Genomic DNA, 10,000 nt, shown 5'->3' on the forward strand with positions numbered 1-10,000 from the left:
TCAGGTCAAAAGTGATGTACTACAAAAGTACATGCGCTTTGTACGTCGGCCTTTTGAAGTCACTTAACTTATTCTCGAGCACCTACCGTCGTTGCTACCTCACCCGAGGCCAGCAGGCTGCTCACGCTTCAGCTGTGAAATCGCCAGACCAGCTGTCTTTGACGGACCACGCTCCTTAATTAAGAAACGAGTCGCAGGCACTTTCAAACTAATGAAAGGATCGGTGTGTTAAAGACCCTGAGACGGACGTGGCCCCAGGATTACCCGAGGCCGCAATACGCGTTCAGAATATCGATGCTCAATGTGTCCTGCAATTCACATTACTTCTCGGAGCTAGCTCCGTCCTTCATCGACGCTCGAGCCGAGTGATCCACCGCTAAGAGATCTCTCGTGTTAATCAATCTCAATGCAACCAAAAAATCGTGTTCAAAAAGAAGCGGCCGCGCCAGCACTTGCGTGCTGAATTATTACTCCCGCTGTCAGAAAGCAACGCGACCGAACTATAACAGTTACAGGGCTCGGTCCCTTCGAAGAAGAGACGTCGCTTGAAATCAAATTTCGATTCGTTAATGATCCTTCCGCAGGTTCACCTACGGAAACCTTGTTACGACTTTTACTTCCTCTAAATGATCAAGTTCGATCGTCTTTTCGAACACCGGCGAGTGCGTTGCCGCACGTACCAGGCTCAATCGGAGGACCTCACTAAACCATTCAATCGGTAGTAGCGACGGGCGGTGTGTACAAAGGGCAGGGACGTAATCAACGCAAGCTAATGACTCGCGCTTACTGGGAATTCCTCGTTCAAGGGAAACAATTGCAAGTCCCTATCCCTAGCACGACCGGGGTTCAACGGATTACCCGGACCTTTCGGCCTAGGGAACACACGATGATCCGGTCAGTGTAGCGCGCGTGCGGCCCCGAACATCTAAGGGCATCACAGACCTGTTATTGCTCAATCTCGTGTGGCTAAACGCCACTAGTCCCTCTAAGAAGTTGTCTCCGACCCAATGGGTCGAGCAGCTATTTAGCAAGTAAGAGTCTCGTTCGTTATCGGAATTAACCAGACAAATCGCTCCACCAACTAAGAACGGCCATGCACCACCACCCACAGAATCAAGAAAGAGCTCTCAATCTGTCAATCCTCGCTGTGTCCGGGCCGGGTGAGATTTCCCGTGTTGAGTCAAATTAAGCCGCAGGCTCCACTCCTGGTGGTGCCCTTCCGTCAATTCCTTTAAGTTTCAGCTTTGCAACCATACTTCCCCCGGAACCCAAAGACTTTGGTTTCCCGGAAGCTGCCGGACAGTTCTTAAGTTCGACACTGCCCGATCGCTAGTCGGCATCGTTTAAGGTCAGAACTAGGACGGTATCTGATCGTCTTCGAACCTCTGACTTTCGCTCTTGATTAAAGAAAACATTCTTGGCAAATGCTTTCGCAGTCGTTCGTCTTGCGCCGATCCAAGAATTTCACCTCTAACGGCACAGTACGGATGCCCCCGTCCGTTCCTATTAATCATTACCTCGTGCTCCGAAAACCAACAAAATAGAACCGAGGTCCTATTCCATTATTCCATGCAACATTATACAAGCGTAAAGCCTGCTTTGAACACTCTAATTTTTTCAAGGTAAACTTGCCGGACCACCGCAACACTCAGTTAAGAGCACCGCGAAGGCACCGACCAACAAGAACAACAAGGCCAGTGCTAGCCTTTCGACCGACCAACCTCGCCGTCCCTATATCCAACTACGAGCTTTTCAACCGCAACAACTTAAATATACACTTTTGGAGCTGGAATTACCGCGGCTGCTGGCACCAGACTTGCCCTCCAATGGATACTCGTTAAAAAGTTTAAAGTGTACTCATTCCAATTGCAGGACCTCGTACGAGGTCTGCATTGTTATTTTTCGTCACTACCTCCCCGAGCCGGGAATGGGTAATTTGCGCGCCTGCTGCCTTCCTTGGATGTGGTAGCCGTTTCTCAGGCTCCCTCTCCGGAATCGAACCCTGATTCTCCGTCACCCGTTACAACCTCGGTAGGCCGATACCGTACCGACGATAGTTGATAGGGCAGTTGCTTTAATGAGATGTCGCCAGCACTAGGCCGTGCGATCCGCAAGCTTATCCAGAGTCACCATTGTAACGACCCGAAAGCCGGTTAGTTTTGGTCTGATAAATGCGCGCCTCACGTCAGTTCGGCGCTTTACGCATGTATTAGCTCTAGAATTGCCACAGTTATCCATGTAAAAGCGTACAATCAAATGAACCATAACTGATTTAATGAGCCATTCGCAGTTTCACTGTACGTGAGCTCGTACTTACACTTGCATGGCTTAATCTTTGAGACAAGCATATGACTACTGGCAGGATCAACCAGATAACTATCCGAGGGCGTTTAAACCCGTTGCTCGACTGAGCGTTTTTACTGTATAAATACAGACCTTTTCTATCACTCGGCTTAAAAGCCTTGCGAACGTTACTGAAAGTCGGCGCCGGCCTTTTGCTGTTTAAAGCGCCAGCCCGCGTCGACTGCAGCATGCAGCTATACAACTGACTGTTCTTTCTCCCGACCAACCGTTTGCCTTCTGCCGGTTAACTCGTCAGCAGCAACACGCCATCTGTCTGCTGCAGTTACCCGCCTCGAGCCGTGCCTGCCTGCGTCGGCTACTCGTCTCGACGACTTCGCAAAGCTATAAGCCTACCGCCGCTGGACGCTTGTAGTTTTTCATACGCTGCTCCAATGCGTTTACATAGCACGTTCGCCGCCGCTGCAATAGCCGCGCCTCGGGTGCTAAACAGTAATGCTTTAAGCCCGCTTTCTCGTCAAGTCGACCGAACGCACAAACACGTCTCTCTCACTAGTGTAAAGTAATGCATACGTGTATGATGCTCAAATGTTGCTGTTGAACTTTTTTTGCCGATTTTTTCCGATTTTTTTCAATTTCTTTGTTTCTTTTCGATTATTTTAATGTTTTAAGCTTATTTATGCTACGTTTAAATGTTTTAATACTTTTTTATACTTTATTTAATATGTTTAAAAGAAATAAATAAAAAAAAATATGTATAAACTACTTTTTTTAATGTTTTAAATATATATATATTTATTATAAATAAACTTTATTTGTATTATTTTTTATTTAAGCGTACTTTTTAAATCTTTATATTTGTTTTATCGTTTTAAGCACATTGCGATAAATATAATAAACAAAAAATTGAATAAAAATAATAATAATAAAAAAAAAAAAAAAAAAAACATAAGCTTATTTTATATTTTTATTTTATTTTTATTTAAACTTACTTTTCAAACCTTAATACTCGTTTTATTTTTTTAAGCAGATTGCGATAAATATAATAAACAAACAATTAAATGAAAATAAAATAAAAAAATCAAACATAAGCTTATTTTATATGTTACATTTTATCTTTATTTAAACTTACTTTTTAAACCTTTATAGTTGTTTTATTTTTTAAGCACATCGCGATAGATATAATAAACAAACAATGAAATAAAAATAATAATAATAATAATAATAATAATAATAAAAAATCATAAGCTTATTTTGTATGTTTCATTTTATTTTATTTAAAACTTACAATTTAAACCTTTGTATTTGTTCTATTCTTTTAAGCACATCGCGATAAATATAATAAGCAAACAATTTAATAAAAGTAAAATAAAAAAATCAAACATAAGCTTATTTTATATGTTTCATTTTATCTTTATTTAAACTTACTTTTTAAACCTTTATAGTTGTTTTATTTTTTAAGCACATCGCGATAGATATAATAAACAAACAATGAAATAAAAATAATAATAATAATAATAATAATAATAAAAAATCATAAGCTTATTTTGTATGTTTCATTTTATTTTTATTTAAACTTACTTTTTTAACCTTTATAGTTGTTTTATTTTTTAAGCACATGGCGATAGATATAATAAACAAACAATAAAATAAAAATAATAATAATAATAATAATAATAATAAAAAATCATAAGCTTATTTTGTATGTTTCATTTTATTTTTATTTAAACTTACTTTTTTAACCTTTATAGTTGTTTTATTTTTTAAGCACATGGCGATAAATATAATAAGCAAACAATTAAATAAAAATAATAACAAATAAATAAAACAATACGGCTAAACTATAAAAAGAAAACTAAATAACTGATAAATACTTGTAAAACATTATTTGAAAAATGTATTTTGAAACACAACACGATTGATTTATAAATAATAATATATTTTTAATTTGTGTAGTTCATTTAAAGTAGTCTCCCTTTTTGCTTCTGGTTTTATTAGAGTTATATATAACAATAAATGGTGTAGTTTATTTAAAGTAGTCTCCCTTTTTGCTTCTGGTTTAATTAAAATTATATAACACATACTATAGTAAGTTAAATAAACTATAGTAACTTTATAAAACTACTTTACAAAATACATTTGTATAATTTAATAACTTTAAAATAACTATCAAGAATAAAATAGAATAGCTTTAAGTTTAGTATACAATTGGTATGTAAATTGTGTAGTTTATTGAAAGTAGTCTCCTTATTTGCTTCTGGTTTTACTTGAGTTACATAACGTTAAATAAACATACTTAATAAACGTAACCATCAATACTGTCATTTTAATAAAACTAAGTACAAATACATTGAATTAACATAGAACTTTAAAAAGCCTTCGCTAGTATCTGTTGGTAACAGTAAATAACCTATTATGACTCACAATACAGGAGTGCGAAATTTATTTTTCATTTGATTTTTCAGGTATTTATTTATTTGTGGAAATAAACTTTTTTATTACATTAGAAACTAATTGAATTTTTCCTATAACTATACCTATTATTATATTTAGTATGCTTAAAAGTAATAAAATGACACGTCGCGATTATATAATAAACAAACAATCAAACAAACAAAGAAAAAAAAAAAAAAAAAAACTATTTTTTTAAACTTATATTTCAACTATATGTCTTATTTTATTTTCATTTAAACTTACTTTAAACCTCTGTATTTGTTATATATATATTTCAACACAATACGATTAAACTATAAGACAAACAACAAAATAAAATAATCACATTAATAAATACACTAAGCAAATAGCTAGAATAAATATAAATAGTTCAATATATACAATATATTTCTTCCATTTTTAAGTTACTTGTTAAACATATTTATTTAAAAATGTTTCTTTAGAATATAAAACTAACAGTTCTACAAATAAAGAAATTAAAAAGCCAATACACATAACACTAACTTTTCATAAATTAGATATGCAAATATGAACAAAATAGTAACTAAATTCTAAAGCTTTTGTAAACTGTGAACTTATAAACTTATAATAATAATTGCATATTCACCATTCACAATAGCTTTTTATTTAGTACACAACTGGTCTGTAAATTGTGTAGTTTATTGAAAGTATAATCCCGTTTTGCTTCTGGTTTAAATAAAGTTATACAACACATACTAAAGTAAATTAAATAAAGTAATTCACTACTATCGTATTAAATAAAACCAATTTACAAAATACATTAATTTAAATTAAAGTGAACTTTGAACTTATAATAATAATTGCATATTCACTATTCAGAATTTCTTTAAATTTAGTACACAACTGGTCTGTAAATTGTGTTGGTTCTATTCAAGTACTCTCCTTGTTTGTTTTGTTTTAGTTGTATTTATTTTTAGATACTAGCACATTCAATACACATAATAAAGTAAACCAAATAAACTCTATTAATTTAAACTAAGTACAAATACATTAAGTTAATACAAAACTTTAAAAAGCTTTTGCTAGTATCTGTTGGTAACAGTAAATAACTTATTATGACTCACAATACAAAAGTGCAAAATTTATTTTCGTTTGATTTTTCAAGTAGCCACGCTTTTATTTGTTTTTGGACAAAAAGACTTTAAAGTTTTAGTATAAAAGACTAGTTGTATTAATTTTAACTCAGAAAATTGTACTCTACAAGATGGTGCCATTATTTTTTCGATATCTCAAACTGGTCAAACCACTTTTTTAGCGCTCTAATTGGTTTAAACAGCAAATAAGCAAACAGCAAATAACGTTATCTGATTGGCTAAGGTTTTTGTTTGCTAATAACTAGAATTTTCTTTTCTTTTAAGCGTTAAAGAAATGTAAATAAACGAGTAATAAGTATAAATAGGTCAGAAAGAAAAATAGTACAAAAAAGATGAATTCAAAAAGCAAAGGCCTACGGCACGTGGTATTCCCAAGCGGTCACCCATCTAAGTACTAACCACGCCCGACACTGCTTAACTTCCCAGATCGGACGAGATGGGGTGTACTCAGTGTGGTATGGTCGTAGGCGTTTGAAGGCGTTTACAAGCCTTTATAAACCCTTCGGTTTATTTAAAAAACCTATTTGCACTTGATTTACAATCAATTTGATATTTTAAAATTATTCCTTATAAAATTTTAACCTGAATTAACTTTTTTTTTGTTTTTTTAATCAACAGTTACTCCCAAACTGTACTAAAACTGTATTGTAACTGTACAAAAGTGTTTGTTTAAATAATTGTTATCTATAAATTACCTAAGACCAGGAAAAGTAGAAGTAAAGTTTATTGAATTATTAAATAAATAAAATAAAATCGTAAAATAAAATAATACAATATGTTTACAATTTGTCATTGATCTATCCATTTATGTTATTGCATTACAAATACAAACATTGCATACATTCAAGAGTATTATTCATCAATCTTTTCAATATAATAAGTTTTAAATTTATATTTATTTTTAAATAATTCCTGACATTTTAGATTACCTGAGATTTTTTTTTAATTAAATTAATTTTAGTAATTAAATACTTGACGTTCTATTTTGTTTAATTTGATAACTCAACCATGTTTATTTTTTTTACTAATTTAAAAGAACTATTAAACTAAAAGACATTACATACAGCTTCTAAAAGTTTTAAACACCTTAAAAAATATTATTATTTTAAAGATATATTAAAGAACTAAACAGATATTACTCCTAAAAAATCTTGTTAATAATATATAAAAAGTACTCAAAGTCAGACTCGGAAATATATATACTGTTGTATATCTTACTTGAAGTTCACTGTAATTGACACTGTATAACAAAATTATAAAAATCAACCTATTTATATAGCAAAATATTTCTTTATCTTTGTCGTGGCGCGGTGGGTCAGTGGTCTTATCAGCTGACTCATAAGCAGAAGGTTGTAAGATCGAATCCCGCTAGTCGTCACGAAACACCACTATCGTTCAATGTTCGGGCTTCAAATTCTTTGAGATTATACTGTACTATTTATCTATCTAACTAATCTATCTAACAAATGTTGTTCAATCTAGGTTGTGGGTACTTGGGTCGAGTAATGCCTTTGACTTACAATCTGTTGTGGATTGACAATATTCCTCTATCTATCATTAAACAAATCTATCTAATAAATGTTGTTCAATCTAGGTTGTGGGTACTTGGGTCGAGTAATGCCTTTGACCTACAATCTGTTGTTGATTGTCAACATTCCTCTATCTATCAATAATGATTATATTCAATAATAAATGTTGATTAATTCAGTTGTAAGAAAACCAGTGCGCTGGTTAGGTTGGGTAAGGCCTTCGACTTACAATCTTGGGGATTATCAACGTTCATCACAAGTACAGTAACGATCTCATTGAATTTCCAGTTGGAACATAGGATTGTAGTGGTGGCCTACTTTGTAGGTTTTTTGCCTAGTTTGTTTTTTGCCTAGTAGTGTTTGCCTAGTTTGACAAACTATAGTATATATATTGTATAACTTTACTTGTATTATTTTTTATTTAAATTACTACTTATTATTAAAGAATTAAATTTTTTTAGAAAAAAAAACTATGTATTTTAACTAATGCTTATATTATATGTTTTGTTTTATTTTTATTCAAACTTACTTTAAACCTCTGTATTTTTTATACAATACGATTAAACTATATAACAGAAAAATAATTAAATAATCAAACTATTGAATAAGCAGTTAATTAGTGTGTTTTTTTATGCTTCTTTCATTTTTAACTTACTTGTTAACCATATTTCTTTTATTAAAGTATAAAACTAACAGTTACTAAAATAAAATAATCATAAAGTCAATACACAAAACACTAACTTTTTATAATTTAAATATGCAAACATGAATATAGTTATGAATCTATTATTTATTCAAATAGAATTATTCAAAGCTTATAATTATAAAGCTTTTGTATAATGTTTCAATTACAGTGAACTTTAAGTAAGATAAGTTTTTTTTTTTGTAATAACTACAAAATTGGTATTTTAGTTTATTATTAGTAACTAAATACTTATATTTATTATATTTAAAAAAAAACATCTATACTAACTCTAATTTCAAAGCATATTAAATACAAATTTTACCAACTAAATATTTATTTTTATTTTAATTATTATAACTTTCAAACATAAGCTTGTATACCTTATATACCTATATACCTCATATAGTAGGCTTGACATAACATAACATTATTTAATTCTTTTTGTTTGAAATAAACTCATTTAGTTATTAGTAAATTACAACATAAATGTTTATAACAATATAACTAAGATTTAGCTTTTGAGTTAGTAAACTTTGATAGTTTTCTTTTAATAGTTTAATAATCTTTATTTAAGTTCAAGCAAAATTGCTATATATTTAATACACATACAAAAGTAAACTAAGTAAACGTAATTCAATAGTTTCTATTAAGTAAAAGTAATTACAAATACATTAAGTTAATACAAAACTTTAAAAAGCTTTTGCTAGTATCTGTTGGTAACAGTAAATAACTTATTATGACTCACAATACAAAAGTGCAAAATTTATTTTCGTTTGATTTTTCAAGTAGCCACGCTTTTATTTGTTTTTGGACAAAAAAACTTTTAAGTTTTAGTATAAAAGACTAATTGTATTAATTTTAACTCAGAAAATTGTACTCTACAAGATGGTGCCATTATTTTTTCGATATCTCAAACTGGTCAAACCACTTTTTTAGCGCTCTAATTGGTTTAAACAGCAAATAACGTTATCTGATTGGCTTACGTTTTTATTTGCTAATAACTAGAATTTACTTTTCTTTTAAGCGTTAAAGAAATGTAAATAAACGAGTAATAAGTATAAATAGGTCAGAAAGAAAAATAGTACAAAAAAGATGAATTCAAAAAGCAAAAGCCTACGGCACGTGGTATTCCCAAGCGGTCACCCATCTAAGTACTAACCACGCCCGACACTGCTTAACTTCCCAGATCGGACGAGATGGGGTGTGCTCAGTGTGGTATGGTCGTAGGCGTTTGAAAGCGTTTACAAGCCTTTATAAACCCTTCGGTTTGTTTAAAAAACCTATTTGCACTTGATTTACAATCAATTTGATATTTTAAAATTAATCCTTATAAAATTTTAACTTGATGTAAGTATTTTTTTTATTAAAACCTTTTTTTTTGGTGTTTTAATTACAATTACTCCCTGTAACTTTATTTAAGACTTTGTTTAAAAGATTGTTAACTATATTCTATATTAAATACTATGATTAGAAGTAAAGTTTATTAAGTGATTAAACTAAATAAAAAACAATGTTAAAATAAACATGTTGTGTTTAGTTTGTTTTACTATTTCTCATTGTTCTATTTATAGATGGTTTTGTTTTACTTCAAGAATATTTATAGTTAGTTTCTAAAGAATATCTCATACTACATCAGATTTTACGATTAACTTAATTTTAGGTAATAAAATATTTGACGTTTAATTTAATAACTCATCTATGTTTATGTTATAAAATAATAGTATCTAATACACATACATTATAATATAATAATATGTATAACTAGTTGTTTTACTTTAAAATGAATAATTAAGTGGAAGAATTAAAAGAACTCACATTTTTGAAGAGAGCGTGGAAAACCAGAATAGTCTTTTAAAACATTTATTAAATTATCGATAAATATAGAATACAATAGAATTAAACATATAAACGTAACT

General features: G+C 30.8%; 5 non-coding genes across 5 annotated transcripts in view; all 5 read right to left on the reverse strand.

Annotated features, from left to right (window-relative positions):
• Window positions 1-8, reverse strand: part of LOC145848169 (large subunit ribosomal RNA) — a 3,637-nt gene extending 3,629 nt beyond the window's left edge. The window contains exon 1 of the ribosomal RNA XR_014371771.1: window positions 1-8. This exon is cut by the window's left edge and continues 3,629 nt beyond it. This is a non-coding gene — a ribosomal RNA (large subunit ribosomal RNA).
• Window positions 9-232: 224 nt separating this feature from the next.
• Window positions 233-385, reverse strand: LOC145848173 (5.8S ribosomal RNA). The gene has a single exon (XR_014371774.1). It is a non-coding gene; the product is annotated as a 5.8S ribosomal RNA (ribosomal RNA).
• Window positions 386-567: 182 nt separating this feature from the next.
• LOC145848164 (small subunit ribosomal RNA) lies at window positions 568-2,375 on the reverse strand. Its single transcript, XR_014371767.1, has one exon. It is a non-coding gene; the product is annotated as a small subunit ribosomal RNA (ribosomal RNA).
• Window positions 2,376-6,220: 3,845 nt separating this feature from the next.
• LOC145848156 (5S ribosomal RNA) lies at window positions 6,221-6,339 on the reverse strand. The gene has a single exon (XR_014371759.1). It is a non-coding gene; the product is annotated as a 5S ribosomal RNA (ribosomal RNA).
• Window positions 6,340-9,194: 2,855 nt separating this feature from the next.
• On the reverse strand, window positions 9,195-9,313 carry LOC145848171 (5S ribosomal RNA). Its single transcript, XR_014371772.1, has one exon. It is a non-coding gene; the product is annotated as a 5S ribosomal RNA (ribosomal RNA).
• Between the last annotated feature and the right edge of the window lie 687 nt (window positions 9,314-10,000).

This window comes from Thalia democratica, unplaced genomic scaffold, assembly GCF_965202585.1.
Source record: "Thalia democratica unplaced genomic scaffold, ktThaDemo2.hap1.1 HAP1_SCAFFOLD_1261, whole genome shotgun sequence".
Classification (NCBI taxonomy): domain Eukaryota; kingdom Metazoa; phylum Chordata; class Thaliacea; order Salpida; family Salpidae; genus Thalia; species Thalia democratica.